The sequence below is a fragment of the Nicotiana tomentosiformis genome, chromosome 3 (genome assembly GCF_000390325.3).
Source record: "Nicotiana tomentosiformis chromosome 3, ASM39032v3, whole genome shotgun sequence".
Lineage (NCBI taxonomy): Eukaryota > Viridiplantae > Streptophyta > Magnoliopsida > Solanales > Solanaceae > Nicotiana > Nicotiana tomentosiformis.
In genome coordinates this window covers 111,972,651-111,991,173 of record NC_090814.1, presented here as the reverse complement: position 1 = coordinate 111,991,173, position 18,523 = coordinate 111,972,651, and the positions used below count along the sequence as shown (strand labels likewise).

Here is an 18,523-nt window from a genome sequence, read left to right as displayed (position 1 = left end):
TCTTTTTCTTTTATAAGAGTCAAAACCCGAGAAATCGGAATTTTTGTGTGTCAATAATATGTTTGATCAAAGTCTAACCCCGTGTCTGGGTAGACAGGTATACCATGAGTGGAGAAAGAGGTAAGTCTGAAAAGAGGCCCAGATCAGAAGGGATACCAGATTTTCTGATTGTCGATCAGATACCACAGTTGTTGTGGGATTGGTGGAGAGACTTTAAGGAATATGAGCGAAACCAGATAAAGAAATACTTGGGACATTTGGTTCACATGATTACGATAAAGCCGAGGAGGGATGTGATTGAAGCTTTGATTCCGCACTGGGATCCTGAAAACAATGTGTTCCGTTTTACTGACTGTGAAATGACTCCGACCTAAGAGGAAATCGCCCGTTTTACCAAAAAATGTGAACGAGGGTAGGTTTCTGAAGCTTTTGAACATAAATTACGGACAATATGAAGGTCTAGGAGGCAAATGGGTTAAGTTGGGCTTTTTGTTTCAGTTGTATGGCCTAGAATGCAATTTCGAAAGGAATGTGAGAAAATTGAAATCAAAGGAAGATAAGGAAACATGGAAGGTACATAGAAGGTTTGCATTTATGGTCACCTTTTTGGGGCGTGTAGTTTTTCCGGAAAGAGAGGGACGCATTGACATCCGCTTGGCAGGTGTAGTTGAGGCTCTGACCTCAGAAGGGGGTGATCATACTTTGGTCCCTATGATTCTTTCTTGCATTTTTCGTGCTTTAACTAGATGTAAAATGGGCGCACGAAACTTTGATGGTTGCAACATTTTGTTACAGATATGGTTTTTGGAGCATTTCTATCGTCATCCTACGATCACTAATTTTAGTGAGCTATGGCCCAATCATACTTATGATTACCAGAAAAGAATTGACGAATGTGACTTACCAGAGGGGATTGGCACCTGGAAAGAACTACTTCTTACTCTATCTACCAAACGGATCACTTGGAACTACGATTGGTTCTTCTCTAAAGAGGTCATTTGTGAGTCTGCATACCATTCTTATTTGGTACTCATAGGATTGGATGGTGTTCAGTCTTATGCTCCACTTCGGGTAATGCGCCAATTTGCACGACTACAGGAGGTGCCACCAACACGAGATATGAGCAAGTTCTGTTATGATTTTGGTAAAGATCAACCTCATGACGAAGAAGAAATTATGAAAATTTGGTATGCAAGTAAAGTCTCGGAGTTGAATGATATGGTAGAAGACCGAGATCATGGAGAGGTGATCCTTGAATATATTACCTGGTTTCATGACCCTTCGTCGCTTAGAGATGGGCCTGAAGGGTCCAATAGGAGGAGAAATGATCAAAGAGCTATAGAAAGGTTAAAAGAGGAATTGGAGCATGCCCGGATGACTATATCCAAACAACAAGCCCAACTACAAGTCGTAGTCGCTCAAATTCATTTAAATATTGAGAAAGATTATCAATCTACCTTACGGGTCATGGATAAAGATCTAAAGGATGCTAAAAATGAGGCGGCCCGCTTAGAAGAAGAACTGTCAAGCACTATTGGTTTAGTTAGAAGAGCTGAGGCAAATAAAAATGCTGAAATACATAAGCTACAAGAAGACTTGAGTATCGTTGAAGAGGATGCGCACCAACAACAATTGGAGTTTGATCAGCAGAGAGAGAAGTTTGAAAGAGAAAGGGCCTATTGGATACACTCAAAGGGTCAGTTTCATGCACAATTGGAAGAAATAAAAAGGCATAAGAGAGGTCATCAACATGCAGATTTTGAGGCAGAGCGGCGTTAGTGGATGATTGAGAGAGCTATGCTAAACCGCCGTATTGAAGAATACGAGGGACGCGAGACACAAATGGGGAATGCCCTCAATACTACCCAGATATGGTTGCAGAATTGTCACGTGAATATGGGGCAAGCCAGAGAGCAAGTACTTCAATTGGCAGAGAAAGCAGCATATATTCACAACGATCATCGTCATCTAAATAATGAGAAAGTTGGTCAACAAGCACGTACCCTCGTTCCACAGTTGCCGGCAGTGTTTCAGAATTTGTACGAGAATTTGGGGGGAGAGTGGAGGCTAAGGGATACAGACCTTTGATGATATCAGTTTAAGCAAGAATACCATTGAAGATTAAAGTTTTAGTGCAGTCAATTAGTTTGTAGTTTCATTTTTCATTTGTCGCATTTTTAATTTTATATTTGTCGCATTTTCAGTCATACTTATGTCTTTAGAGTCAATTTCAATAATAATAATAATATTAAAAAAAATTGTTATTATTTCCCCTGAACTACGTAATGATCTGATTCATGCGGCGACATGATACGTAGGCAACCCAAAAAAGGTTCGATCAAAATATTTTTCAATGATTCTAAGATGAGGGATCAAAATGAGGTGTGAGTTAAAAAAAAGGGAAAAAAAAGAGAAGAAAATAAGAGCGTCAATAAGAAGCAACCTCATAAGCCGGAATGAAACATGAAGCCACCAAAAGCATGCTAGAAATAGTGACAATGATTGGAGCATGGCACATTATGTGTGATTCTTATCTATAAAATGCTTAACCCTAACACGTTTGCTGTGTCTTACGTAGTAAGCTTAAGGTCATTGGTTTGTGGTGAAACTGGCAACACACCATTACTTCACTAGATCTAAGGGAGCAGTAGTAATGACCAACGATGATGAGATCGAGCTGATCACTGACGACCCCCAGGGTCAATCAGTTGAACAAGAGTCGGAGGAAATAAGAAAATTGAGACAGCAATTGTCTGATGTATATCAAGCTTGGGTGTCTGGTCAGCCTCCACCCCGTGGTCCCTCAGAGGGAACTTCCACCATACACCTGGCTACCCAACCACCGCTCCATACAACGAGAGACCACATCCTACCTCCAGGGTATGTGCCAAATTACAGCCTCCACGTTGCTCCGGGTACCTCTAATGTGCGACCTCCAGTCGCACCGGTCAGGAACACTCCTCCAGTCATGTCTGGCGCACCGGCATACACAATCCCGCCTCCACCTCCTGTGACGAGGCCAATCAACGAGCCACCATCTCATGCTTACTATGGCCAATACTACTCTCCAAATATGGCTTTCGGGGTCTCGGCTCCATATAATCAGACTCCTCAGTACGAGTCACCAGTGGAAAATGAAAAGCTTGTCAAGACGGTTGAGCCGGATGAGATGGCCAGGAAAATGAAAAGTCTTGAACAAAACATAAAGAACATACAGGGACTAGGGGGTCACAAAAGTGTTTCGTTCAGTGATCTATACATGTTCCCTCACATCCATCTGCCACCAGGGTTTAAGACCCCAAAATTCGAGAAGTATGATGGACACGGCGACCCTATCGCCCATTTGAAAAGGTACTGCAACCAGCTGAGGGGTGCAGGTGGAAAAGAAGAATTACTGATGGCTTATTTTGGGGAAAGTCTTGTGGGGGTAGCCTCCGAATGGTTCATTGACCAAGATATCTCTCACTGGCATGTCTGGGACGACATGGCCCAAGCCTTCATTAAACAATTTCAATATAACATAGATATTGCGCCGGATCGCAATTCCCTGTCCAATATGAAGAAAAAGCCGACTAAAAGCTTTAGGGAGTATGCAATCAAGTGGAGGGAGCAAGCAGCTAGAGTTAAGCCACCCATGGATAACCACAAGTTGATCACTGTTTTTTTGGAGGCCCAAGAGCCTGATTACTTTCAGAACATGATGTCCGCAATGGGTAGACCTTTTGCGGAAGCGATCAAAATAGGAGAAATGGTCGAAAATGGCCTCAAGACTGGCAGAATTGTAAGTCAAGCTGCTCTCAAAGCCACCACCCAAGCTATCCAAAATGGGTTGGGAAGTTTGGCAAATAGAAAGAAGAGAGATGAAGGGTCCATGATGACTTCGCGATCTAGGGAAGTTCAAAGAGGGGCATCGCACCCTTATGTGCAAGTTCAGCAGGGGCAATCCAGCTACCCTCAACATTACTATCCCCCGCCAATTCCTCAGTACTCCGTGGGACCGCCACAATATACAGTGTTTAATGCTCAATCATATTCTCGTCCTCCCAATCAACAGGTATGGGCACCAGCTCCAAGATTCCCCCGACCTCAGCAGCAAAATTTTTGGGCACCCTACAATGCTCGTCCTAGGCAAGATTATGGTCGAGAGCAGAGGCCGGTGGAAAAATTTACTCCATTGGCTGAATCATACTCTAGTCTGTTCCAGAAGTTGAAGCAGATGTGCGTGATTGGACCCATCGCTCCCCACCATATGCATCCTGATTCGCACGGATTTCAAGCAAATGCTAGGTGTGAGTACCATTCAGGTGCTCCGGGGCATAGCACGGATGACTGTTGGACCCTGAAAAGAGCCATAGAAAGACTCATTGTTGAAAAATTGATTGTAGTCACGAATGACGAGGACCCTCCTAATGTGACCAATAACCCATTGCCGGTACACAATGATGTTCATTTTGTGGAAATGATTGGACGAGATCATGTATACAAGCCAGTTGGTCGAGTAAAAATTATAGTGGTAACAATTCAAGAGGGAACCAAACTGGAAGTAAGTCCAAGCCTAGATGCACCGTTGATTGTGAAAGGTGCCCAGAGCTCAGAGAGGGAAACTTTATTTGTTCCAAAAATCTCGAGGTTGGAGGTTCGCTCCAATGCTCCAAGCCCAAAGTTATACGTCCTTGGAGGTCACCCCATCACAAAGGAGAATCAGGGCGGTACGACGGGTATAATAGAGCCGATCATAATCAAGCCTGCCACACAACCCCGTATAACAAATACGAAAACCATCCCTTGGAACTACGACAAAACTGTAGTAACCTACAAAGGTAAGGAAATCATAGAAGAAGTGGGGGAAACTGGAGGTTTGACTCGATCAGGGAGGTGTTACTCTCCAGAAGAGCTGAGGAAGGCTAAGCAAATCAGAGAAGGCCAAATGCCAATAAAGAAACCGGTCACTGAAGAAGAGGCGGAGGAGTTTTTGAAAAAGATGAAAGTTCAGGATTACTCAATCATTGACCAGCTGAGAAAGACTCCTGCCCAAATCTCTCTATTATCTCTGCTTATACACTCAGGAGAGCATGCCCGTGTACTAATCAAAATCCTGAACGAGGCACATGTCTCAGAGAATACCACCGTGAATCAGTTAGAGAAGATGGCCAATAGATTTTTTGAGGTTAACAGAATTTCCTTTACTGATGATGAACTTCCTGAGGAGGGAGCCGGTCATAATAGGGCTTTGCACCTGATTGTCAAATGTGAGGGGCATTATGTGAAGCGAGTCATGGTTGATGGAGGCTCGAGTGTAGATGTATGCCCTCTCTCTACCTTGCAAAGCATGAAGATCAATACACACAGGATCCGACCCAGCAATGTTCGCATCCGGGCTTTTGATGACTCAGCGAGAGATACCATTGGGGAGATCAACCTCACCATGACGATTGGGCCTGTTGATTTTGAAATTGTCTTCCAAGTAGTGGACATGGAAACTTATTATAACTTTCTTCTTGGAAGGCCATGGATCTATACGGCCCGAGCTGTGCCATCCACCTTGCATCAGATGCTCAAATTCGAGCACGACATGCAAGAAATTATTGTTCACGGAGAAGACGAGTCATCCATTTATAAAGACCCGTTAATCCCATATATTGAGGCCAAGGAAGGATGCGAGTCTATTGTCTATCAGGCTTTCAAAGTAGTTGTTGTGGACCATGTTGAGGAAGGAAAACCCATTCTACATCCGCGTCTCTCCGCCATATCCGTAATGGTGGCTGCACTTATGATGAGACAAGGTTATGAGCCAGGAAAAGGTTTGGGGGCATCATTGCAAGGAATTTCAGAACCCATTTCTCCGTTCAGTAATAGGGGTACTTTTGGTTTAGGCTTCAGGCCAACACAAGCAGACGAAGACAAAGCCAAGCACCGCAAAAAGCATGGGTGGGTCTTGCAGCAACCTATCCCTCACATTTTCTACACTTTTGTCGAGCCACGATTCAAACATGGTCAAAATTCCTCGGCGCATGAAAACATTGATGAAATTTGCCATGGCCTCAGGTAGATGTTTTCTGAAGTGAATATGATCCAGGCTGGTGAAGGCACTAGTCATGCCGATATGCAACTAATTGGCCCAGAAACCATGCTCAATAACTGGGAAGCAACTCCTCTCCCCACAAGGAAGGAGTCTTGGTAGTTGACTCTTGCAGCTTCTTTCTTTTGTACTTTGGTTTACTTTCAGGGTTATAATCCAAATATCTTAGTATGATTGTTTTATTTTGACATTAACCCTTATATCCTTTCAAATTCAATGAAATGCAGTTCATTTTCGTATTAAATTTTGTATCTTTTCCTTTTCCTAATTCCTGCCATTTTATTTCCATTTCAGTTTTGTTAATGCCAGCTTTAATAGCATGACATGCATACGGAATTCATGCCCAGATCTCAAAAAGCTGTCTAATTTCGAAATAATGCATCAAGAGGTCGAATATGATGAAGATAAGGTTTTTGATGAAAAAAAAAGAGAGTTGGAACAGTTTGAAAACAAGCCTAGGCCCAACCTCAATGAAACTGAGCCAATTAATATCGGAGGTCATGAAGAAGTCAGAGAAACAAAGATAAGCATTCACACTGAACAAAAAACTAGAGATGCCTTGATTCAACTTTTATTTGAGTATAGAGATGTGTTTGCTTGGTCTTATGATGATATGCCGGGTTTAAGCGCCGATTTAGTTGTTCATAAGCTTCCTACGTATCCTGATTTTCCACCAGTCCAACAGAAGCAATGTAAATTTAAAACAGACATGAGTGATAAAATCAAAGAGGAAATAATGAAGCAATTGAGCGCCAATGTTGTAAGAGCCGTATGATACACCACCTGGGTGGCAAATGTTGTGCCCGTGCCAAAGAAAGATGGAAAAACTAGAGTCTGTGTTGACTACAGAGACCTGAACAAAGCAAGTCCGAAGGATAATTTTCCTTTGCCGAACATCCATATTCTTGTAGATAATTGCGCAAAGCATGAGATACAGTCGTTCGTGGATTGCTATGCTGGGTACCACCAAATTCTAATGGATGAGGGTGATGCAGAAAAAACCGCTTTCACCACTCCGTGGGGTACCTATTGTTACAGGGTCATGCCATTCGGTTTAAAGAATGCAGGGGCAACTTACATGAGGGCCATGACCACCATTTTTCACGACATGATGCACAAAGAGATTGAAGTATATGTCGACGATGTCATCATAAAATCAAAGACACAGGTTGATCACGTGAATGATTTGAAAAAGTTCTTCGAACGGCTTCGAAGGTATGACCTTAAGCTCAATCCAGCCAAATGTGCGTTTGGGGTTCCATCTGGGAAACTCCTTGGTTTTATAGTCAGTCGGAGAGGCATCGAATTGGATCCATCTAAGATAAAGTCCATTCGAGATCTGCCATCCCCGAAGAACAAAAAGGAGGTCATGAGTTTGCTCGGAAGGTTGAACTACATCAGTAGGTTCATTGCTCAGCTAACAACCACGTGCGAGCCCATCTTTAAGTTGCTGAAAAAAGATGCTGCAATCAAGTGGACAGACGATTGCCAAAATGCTTTTAACAGGATCAAAGATTATCTATCAAAACCCCCTATACTGGTCCCACCTGAACTTGGTAGGCCTTTGTTTTTATATCTATCGGTGATGGATAATTCCTTTGGATGCGTTCTGGGGCAACATGATGCAATAGCAAAAAAGGAACAAGCAATATATTATTTGAGCAAGAAGTTCACCAATTATGAGGTTAAGTACACCCTTTTAGAAAGGACATGTTGTGCCTTGACTTGGGTCGCTCAGAAGTTGAGACATTATCTTTTGGCCTATACTACTTACCTCATATCCAGAATGGATCCTCTGAAGTATATCTTCCAAAAGCCAATGCCCACTGGCAGGCTCGCAAAATGGCAAATCCTGCTCACAGAGTTCGACATCGTCTATGTCACTCGCACCGCGATGAAAGCACAGGCTTTGGCCGATCATTTGGCAGAGAATCCAGTTGATGATGAGTACAAGCCACTTACCACATACTTCCCAGACGAAGAGGTCAACTCAATAGAGGAAGTAGTTCCAGACGACAACCCCATATGGAAAATGTATTTTGATGGAGCTGTCAATATCAAAGGAGTTGGGATCGGGGCAATCCTCATCTCACCTATTGGACAGTATTACCCTGCAACAGCCCGACTTCGATTCTTATATACCAATAATACGGCAGAATACGAAGCCTGTATCATGGGTTTGAAAATGGCCCTCGATCTGGATGTGCATGAACTATTGGTTATGGGAGATTCTGACTTGCTTATCCGGCAAGCCCAAGGCAAATGGGAGACTCGAGACATCAAGCTTATTCCATACAGACAATGTGTACAAGATTTGAGCAAAAGATTCAAAACCATCGAGTTTAGGTACATTCCCAGGTTTCACAATGAGCTAGCCGATGCTTTGGCTACTTTAGCCTCGATGCTCCCTTATCCGGGAAACACCCATATCGATCCACTAGAAATCCAAGTTCGGAATCGCCACGGTTACTGCAATACAATTGAGACAGAACCAGATGGTGAACCATGGTATCATGACATAAAATGATTCCTGAAAATGAGAGAATACCCAGAGCAAGCCAAGGGAGATCAAAAAAGAACTATTAGGCGGCTCGCCAACGGTTTCTTCCTGAATGGGGAAATTTTGTACAAAAGGACCCCAGATTTGAACTTGTTGAGATGCGTAGATGCCACAGAAGCTGAGCGGATCATGAGTGAAGTGCATTCGGGGGTATGCGGACCTCACATGAATGGATATGTTTTGGCGAAGAAGATTCTGCGGGCAGGGTATTATTGGCTTACAATGGAGCGAGATTGCTTCAGTTTTGTTCGCAAGTGTCACCAATGCCAGATTCATGGTGACCTGATTCACTCGCCACCTTCGGAGTTGCATCCCATGTCCTCTCCTTGGCCTTTCGTTGCTTGGGGAATGGATGTTATTGGTCCAATTGAGCCAAAGGCTTCTAATGGGCATAGATTCATTTTGGTTGCAATTGATTACTTCACCAAGTGGGTGGAGGCCGTCACTTTCAAGGCAGTCACCAAGAAAGCAGTGGTAGACTTTGTTCATTCCAACATCATCTGCCGCTTTGGTATCCCAAATACTATTATCACTGACAATGCAGCCAATCTCAATTGTCATTTGATGAAGGAGGTATGTGAGCAATTTAAAATTATGCATCACCATTCTACCCCTTACCGGCCAAAAGCCAATGGAGCCGTTGAAGCGGCGAACAAGAACATCAAGAAGATTCTTAGGAAAATGATCCAAGGTTCGAGACAATTGCATGAAAAGTTGCCTTTTGCTCTTTTGGGATACCGCACGACTGCTCGCATATCTGTTGGTGCAACTCCTTATCTGTTGGTATATAAGACGAAAGCTGTAATACTGGCTGAAGTCGTAATTCCCTCTCTTCGGATCATTGTGGAGTCGGAGATTGAAGATGCAGAATGGGTAAAGACCCGATTAGAACAATTAATGTTGATTGATGAAAAACGGCTAGCAGCAGTGTGCTTTGGCCAGTTATACCAACAAAGAATGGCACGCGCTTACAACAAGAAAGTGCGTCCAAGGCACTTCGAGGTAGGCCAACTCGTTTTGAAACGCGTTCTTTCACACCAAGTAGAAGCTAAAGGAAAGTTCGCCCCAAACTGGAAAGGACCCTACATCATCAAGAAAGTGTTACCAAAAGGGGCCTTGCACTTGGTAGATGAAGAAGGACGAGTACCAGACATGACTATTAATGCAAATGCAGTCAAAAGATATTATCTCTGATATATACCCACTGTGGAACTTTCACGCATGATTTTCTTAGATCGAGATGACGAAGGCTACCATTGCTCGCTATTCCAAGCAAGTGTCACCCTTTTGTTACCCCTTTTAAGTTGTATGTTTCTTCTTCCTTGTTTTCCACCTTTTGGAATATGTGTACTTACCCAAAAAAAAAAAAAGTCAAACAACAAATTTTCTAAGTCATTGAACTACGTTCGACCTGATTCGGAAAGGATACGTAGGCAGCCTTACCCTGGGTTCGGTCCCATCGCAACAAAAATCCATATTCCCAAAGTTGTAATTCAGTTCAAGGTTCCTTTCGCCTTTTCCTGTTAAGAACTTCTGATCGATCTCTGAGAATACTTGAAGTCCTCATGCCAGGGGCATTGGCCAACCTTCTGCGTGTTGTATCTTAGTTAAAAAAAATAATAAGAAGAAGAAATGAGAGAGTCTTATCGGTGAAAACCCGTATGGGCACTGTAAGGCGCCAGTGATTAGAGAAATGAGAGAGGTCAGTTAGCGAAAACCCGCAAAGGGCGCTACTAGCCGAATGAGGGTCTTCGATGCTCCGGCATGAGCACAACTAAGACAGTTTCAAGATGAACATTTGCGACGTATTTTGAGAATTAGACAGCTCAGACAGATCAGGCGTCCAGTCCAAAATGCATGTCATGATTCATTGAAGTCGGCACATATCTCCAGATAAGTCTCCTTATTTCTCTCCCCGAAAGGGACACCTTTTATTTAGACACAATTCCTTTTCATTTCCAATTGCTCTTCTATTCTTTTCCATAATTTTTCTTAGATTCCCTTTCGGTCTAATCTTGCATCAAAAGCAAAGCAAAAATAAATGGCTGCAAAACTGGCTATAGTTTCCCCGTAATACCGAGCATAATTTGGAGCATATATGGCATTGACGAAGGCAGGAATCCATATGTGATATCTTTTGATAAGGCGGACAAAGTGTCTCAAAGAAACTGAAAAGGTCGCCTAAGCAAGACTTGCTTCATGGGAAAAGTTGATAAGCACTACAGTCAGAAATTGGTTCTAGGTGAAAGACAACTAGGTTTGATTTTAAAGGAAAATTGCCTTGCCTTAGGGACAAGGATTAGCGGTACCATGGACATCCGGGTATGAAACAGCCAGGGGCAACATCAGAAAGACAATGTCTCTAGAAAGCGATACAAAGTATTCGGGAACCTCGGTATTACACTGACAAAATCAGTTCTTCGACATCGGAGGGGTGAATTCAAACTACTAAGGGCATCAAGGCCACAAACCGACCACCACTTTAAAAGCTCACAAATTTTTCTTTGTTTGAAGCACGATCAAAGCAGTGCAGAATGGCGATTCTCAAAGGGCGAATGTCACCAAAGGTAAGTTTCCACAAAATCTCCACTTTCCTTTATTCGTAGCATGCATCATTACTGTCCACACCTCCCAATTCCATAGCTTAAACCAGGTAGAACATTTTCGCCTAGGGGGATCCAGCTCACAGTTCCGGGTAGAAGTACTCTTCGCCCAGATTTTTTTTTTTGTAGCTTAACCCAGGTAGAACCTTTTCGCCTAGGGGGATCCAGCTCATAGTTCCGGGTAGAAGTACTCTTCGCTCAGGTTGCTTTTCGTAGCTTAACCCAGGTAGAACCTTTTCGCCTAGGGGGATCCAGCTCATAGTTCCGGGTAGAAGTACTCTTCGCCTAGGCTTGTTTTTCGTAGCTTAACCAAGGTAAAACCTTGTCGCCTAGGGGGATCCATCTCATAGTTCCGGGTAGAAGTACTCTTCGCTCAGGTTGCTTTTCGTAGCTTAACCGAGGTAGAACCTTTTCGCCTAGGGGGATCCAGCTCATAGTTCCGGGTAGAAGTACTCTTCGCCCAGGCTTGTTTTTCGTAGTTTAACCTAGGTAGAACTCTTTCAACCCCTGGTTACGCTCCATTCAGTAATATAGGGTGCCAACCCCTGGTTACATTCCTTTCGGTAATATCGGGTGCCAACCCCTGATTACAATCATTTCAATAATACAAGGTACTAACCTCTGGTTACATTCCTTCTTAGTAATACAGGGTGCCAACCCCTGGTTACATTCTTTCTCACTGATACAGGGTGCCAACCCTTGATTATATTCCCCCTTAGTTATACAGGGCGCCAACCCCTGGTTACATTCTTTGTTAGTGATACAGGGCGCCAACCCCTGGTTACATTCCCTCCAAGTCTTTCAACATCACTCGTAGGAGACACACTTCCTAGTTTGGGCGCCAAACCTTGATATATTCCCCTTTAGTGATACAGGGCGCCAACCCCTGGTTACATTCTTTGTTAGTGATACAGGGCGCCAACCCCTGGTTACATTCGTTCTCAGTGATACAGGGCGCCAACCCCTGGTTACATTCCCTCTAAGTCTTTCAACCTCACTCGTAGGAGACGCACTTCCTAGTTTGGGCGCCAACCCTTGATTATATTCCCCTTTAGTGATACAGGGCGCCAACCCCTGGTTACATTCTTTGTTAGTGATACAGGGCGCCAACCCCTGGTTATATTCGTTCTCAGTGATACAGGGCGTCAACCCCTGGTTACATTCCCTCCAAGTCTTTCAACCTCACTCTTAGGAGACACACTTCCTAGCTTGAGTCAACCGTATTCATTTTAATAGGAGATGCACTCCCTAATATGAGTCATTATTCCAAGGAGATGCAATTCCTAGTTCGAGTCCTTCAATCTCACAGCCATTCCAATGATACCCATGGGACACGCACCTCCTAAGTCCAAGTTATATCAATTTTATACCTAAGATAAGAACATCCTTTTCGGAGCCTTTAGTTTCATTTTTGGATCTTTCAAATAAAATAAGCTGACCTGCAGTTTTACCCAATAACTCGCAAGATTTTCTCAGTGCCAAACTGGGGCAGAAAATTTTGTTCGTTTTGTTTGTCTTTGATGGCTTTGCAGGCCCTGCCGCAGAGCACATGTTGTGACGATTAAAGCTTGCAGTTTCAGCTTTCTCATCATAATAAAGAAGTTTCCGCTCACAAGATAGTTAGAGTTAGCTTGGATAATGTGTCAGCAGCCCAGCTTCTCGAGTTCATTTTCCCGAACTCTGATCCGGAAAGCAAGCAATCGAGAATGGGCCATGATCCTTTCCTCAAAGAGCATCAAGATCCTATCTAAGGTCAACACAAGCGAGCAGGTCAAGAATCAAGATTTGACTCCACAAGACACATAGATTAGGAATTTTGTAACTCTTAGTTTCCAGACATATGTAGTTCTTTCTCTTTTCCTTTTGATGCAAGCAGCAAGTAACAGTAACAGCAGCAACAACAGTCTTAAATCTAGTGTCTGGTAGTCCCAGCTACCAAATTTTTCCAGAACTACACTGACCTGATTCCTCTAAATAAGGATATGTATGCTACTTCGGAAGCAGGGTTCGGTCACCATTTTAAAAAAAAAATGCTTTCATTGGAGTAATATGTGAGCAAAAATTAGCCATGGCATTCACTTTTCTTTGCACGAAAACTCTTCATGTTCTCGAGCAAAGAGGGCAGCTGTGAATACCTAATTTTTGTACTATTTTAACACCTCCTAAAGTCATTAGTGTTTTGTTGCTTTAATTATATTTCCCAATTTTTGTGTCTTTGATTGCATATTTCCTATCATAAAAATACCAAAAAATAGTTCTTTCTTTATTTGTGCATTTTAAGAATTAACTAACTATTCAATTGGTGAATTAATCTAGTTAATTGATCATTTGAATAAGTTACTTAATTAATTTATTTGTTTGTATAAATTTAGTTTAATAAGTAGGATTAAGAAAGAAATTGGGCCAAATTTGAAAGAGAAAGTGGCCAAAAGTGCAAGATAAGGGGGTTGCCTTTGAAAGGGTCCGGAACGACGTAGTTTTGCCTCAAAACTACGTCGTTTCATTAAGTGACCCAAGATCAAATCTCACCCATTGATCACCCATTGATCTAATGGTCCGTATTTGATCTCTCAAGAGGTATTTAAAGCCTCAAAAATCTGAAAATTTTCCTCATTTCACCCATAACTCTTTCTCTCTTCTCTCTCTTCTCTCCACCGCCGCCGCCGCCGCCGGAAATCACCCACCGGCGGCGGACCACCTCCAAACACCTCCAAATTAACACCATATAATCTCCACAACCTCCTCTTCCCATATCTCCAAATCAATTCCTTTAAAAAAATTTCAAACTCCTTGAATTTTAGATCTAAGAAACTTTAGCCGCCACTTTTTTGCCCAAAATCTTGAAATTCCGGCCACTACCACCCCACAATACCTACATCAACGGATAGAGCTCATCAAGACCTACCTATTGATGTCAATTCCATCCCAAAAATCCGGCAACTAAAAATCCGGTCAAATTCCGGCGACCACCCCGAACCCCCATTTTAGCTATTTTTCGGCTTCAAGCATACTTGTTAGGTATAATCATCATCTCTTTAATTAATTTTTGATTTTTTATTTTATTTAGTAGATTAGTTTCTGATTCTTTTTATTTTTTATTTTTATTTTTTTTTATTTTTTCTGTTTTGGTTATTTCTTATTAATTAGAGTTTCAAGTTAGGTTTATTTAATTAGCTATCTCTATTTAGTTTAGTGGTTTATTAGATTCGTTATTGATTTAAACATAATCTTTAGTATATTAGTTAATTCGTTCACTTAGTTAGTCGATTATTTAGTTGTTGTTAGTCGTTGTTCGATTATTAACGATGCTCGTTCTGTTTTGAGAATTAGTTTGTGAATTTAGTTGTTTGTTTAGTAATTAGTTTGCACAAATCCAATTCATTCCCATCAAGTTGGTTTTAATACTTAGTTCAATTACGTTTTTAGTCTCGTCTATGCTTTGTCAGTTCATAGTTATCCAAGTTTGATTTGTTTAGCAAGTAGTTTGTTGTTGATGCTTAAAATCTGAAGTTTAGTTTATTTTATCACAAAATAGGGTAATAGTAGCTTACTTTTACTAGTAGGATGGCTGAAAGGACATTTTTTTCTCCTTGCTTCTGACACAGCAGAGTTTTAGGTTGTCCTTTCACCTTTGGGACAGACCTTGAACAGTGTTTAGCACACAAAGTCAGTCTTTTGGACAGATTTTTGGTGAACCAAAATCTTTTAAAAAAATCTATCTTTATTTGCCTATTGAAAGGGATGTTTTTCTCCTATAAAAGGGACTGTCTTACACTTAGAATGGAAGAGTTTCTTACTCACTGAAAAGGGGGACACTCTATCTTATACTTAAACACATCTTGGAGAGTTGCAAAAAAGACATATATCTTTGAGAAAAATCAGCAGCTTAATACATAAGAAGCTGAAATTTCAGTATTTTGTGAGGTTTATTTGAGTGCAAAAAACCTTGAAAAAAATAGAAAGATCCCTTAGGCAATTTGTGAAGTTGATAGCTACCAGTTTCAAGCATTTTTGTTGAGTTTTCTGGGTTGTCTTAACACTTGAGTTGCTGCTGTTTTTACTGTATTTGCTGCTGAATTTTTTTTGTTGCTGCACTGCTGTATTTTATTATTCTACAAACCAGGTAACTTTCAAATTCTTATATTGCAGATTCTTGATGATAATAAGAAGGATTTGATCCCGTTTGGTTGATGGAACATATTGGATCTGATTTTTGTTTCAAGATGAATGTTATATTAGTATTATCATTATGTAAATCTGTTAAAGATTAGTTAAATTATCGTTTTCTTCTTTATATATGTGATTGAAATTGCATTCTGTTAAGATTACTTAGTTTAAGGAAAAGATAAAGACCCCACTTTTAACCATGTTTGTTTAGTTTGGGCTCTTTTTCGTGAGTTACTTTCATGGTTCATGTATAATTATCTAAGAAAGACTTCTAACTTCAAATATTTTGATGCTTTAAATTATAGTCAACATAATGTTATACTTAATATAGTTCTTCTCTTTAGCATTGAAGTATTACCGTTTTTGTAGTTTTTATATTTAGTCATGATTTTTATGTCGTTAATGAGTGTAGTTTGATTAGTGCCATGTTGGTGTAGATGAGTAGAAATATTATGTTAGTCTTTAAGAAATAAGTTGGTTAAGAAGATAAAAGATAATAATTAGCATGTAAGTTTCTTTTATGAAAAAAAAAATAATTTTTAGTTTGCACATCAATGTAAGAAGCAATTTGGGCTTAGAAGAATACTTGTTATTTTGTGTTGTCTCGGTCATCGAGGCTCTTAAGCAACATGGGTCAAATAAGCTAAAATTTGTAGGCCCAATGACAATAAAAAGTAAGATGGGCATTTTCTTTAAAACCAATAAATTGTCTTTTGTTAAATAAAATATGTGGCCTAATACCATAAAAGTTTAACATAAGTTTACCCGGGTTTAAAATCTTGCATTAGTGAAAATTATTTTTAATAATAATATTATTTTTTTCAGTCGAACAAGTAATAAATATAAAAAAGAAGCGCTTTTTAATTAATTTAAGCGATAGGCAATTTTAGGCACGTTTGAGATGTAGACCATGTGTTCATACACGGTCCTTGGTCGTTATTATTATTATTATTATTTTTTAATAAAGTAGTCATGTGTGCATTCCCGCTCCTTGACTCTTCAATATTAATTGTATTTAAATCATGTGTACCGACACGTTCTTTGTTTTAATACATATAATCAAATAAGGACCTTGTGTGCTTGCACGCTCCTAGGCCAAAATTATTAATTATTAAGCGGTACTAGACAATAGTAATTTAAGGCAAACAATACACACTTTATCCAAAAATAATTCAAGCCAAATTTTAGTTAATAAAAGCGACCGTGCTAGAACCATGGATTCGGGGAATGCTTTACACCTTCTCCCCGGTTAACAGAATTCCTTACCCGGACTTTATTTTCGCAGACCAATAATAATAGAGTCAAATCTTCCTTTGATTAGGGATTCAAATAAAAGGTGACTTGGAACACCAATAAAAATCAATTTCAAGTGGCGACTCTGTAAATAAAATAATTCCTACTCAATTTTGTCACTTTAATTGGAAAAACCCTTTAATCCACACAATATTATTTTGCGGGTAGAAAAAGGGGTGTGACATGATTTACCAATTTGCGTCGCTTATTTTCAAGCTATATGCCCAAAAATTATATTTTTAGCTTGATGTAATTTTTTCTCTCCATATACCATGTTTAATTATAGATATCCTGTATTATATATAATAAAATTTTAAAAGTTCTGATATAATCACATCCTTTATTCACAGTCAGTTACTTTAATCCTCCTTGTTCCTCGTTATGTGATTCCGATTGTCTCACATTACTACGAAGTATATTTTTTTTTCATACTATACTCTCTGTACAAAGAAAATATATAGAATGAGTGAAGTATAAATGATAATCATATATACTCTTTGTGTTCACATTCTATGCACATGCCTCGTTGACAAGGTACAAAAATAATCAGGTTCCGCAAAAAGGTTTGTTAGTGTTGTTTTATAATCTTTTCGATCAGGAGATATCCCATTCTACCAGAATACGCTTATCTCCTGCATGTGCACCTCACGTGCCTTGACTCTGCCGGTGTCTATGTCTGTCAGTGATGGACCTGGTTCATATTGGAGTTCCTTTGTCAATCTTCAAAACTATTCTCTTTCTTGGGCCAACAAATTCCCCCTTTTTGATGATGACAAACTTTGTGCGTCCATAAGCTTAGGCCTGTTTCAACTTAATCCAACATTGACACATATTAGAGTATTAAGCACTTATCATAAAGAATGTTAGAAAATCTGGAATTTGTGTAAATAACCAGATTAATTATTGCTCAGTATCATACTGTAAATAGTATACTCATATGCCATGTTTTAATATGAATCACCGGTCTCTAATGAAATTTTCTCTATTTATGCAAATTGAGACATGGATGAGAGGTTTCTTCGTGAAGAACCCGGTTCATCAGTGCTGGTTCATCTGAAAAATGAGGTATGTGTTCTACACTCTACACATTTTGAAATACTAATATTTAAATCATGAGCAGAACTCTACCCCAATCCAAAATCTTCCAAAGTCTATCCAATAAAGATTTGAACCAGTTACGTTTCAACTAAAGAATCCTCACCGAATTAAAACACCTAGATTCTAGGGGAGCTGTAGCTGTCACTCCAAATTGAAAATTGCAGGGTGATTAGACTTCTAATTGACTATAAAAAGCTGTTGTTGTGTATTCATTACACTTCTCCTTTAAATCCCTCATCATCAACTCTGCAAATTCTTCATTATTTCTGAAAAAATCGTCAAAACTCTTTCTTCTCTCCTTGCCTTCGAATTCAATCCAAGCCTTTTCCTTCATCACAAAACCATAACTAAAATCTCTAACCCCAGGAATAACCCTGGTACTCCTCCACCCTTACTCCTTCCTCTTCCTCTACAAACCCTTAACCTAGTTCTAACCCCCAACCTAGAAAAAGGAGAGTCAAAATACTTGCTAGAAAAACAGTGGCCAGCGGTGCTTTATCTCAAAAATTAAATGCCCAGCTTCAAGAAAGCCAAGCCTAAAACTCACAAAATATTCGAGTGATTCCTTTAAATCAGCGACTGAGGGGGAAGAAACTGGGTTTTCTGATTCTAAACAGGTATCTTCTATCCCAAAACCTTCATCAGAGTTTATTTCTGAGATTGCTAAAAATTTAGAAACTAGGTTCATCCTGGTTGGGTCTGTGATAGATGTGGAAATGCCTG

The 18,523-nt window shown here is 40.4% G+C and overlaps 1 long non-coding RNA gene across 1 annotated transcript; it reads left to right on the top strand.

Annotated features, from left to right (window-relative positions):
• The first annotated feature begins 13,851 nt into the window (after positions 1-13,851).
• On the top strand, positions 13,852-15,735 carry LOC138907155 (uncharacterized). Its single transcript, XR_011414915.1, has 2 exons — positions 13,852-14,260; positions 15,392-15,735. It is a non-coding gene; the product is annotated as an uncharacterized lncRNA (long non-coding RNA).
• The last annotated feature ends 2,788 nt before the right edge of the window (positions 15,736-18,523 follow it).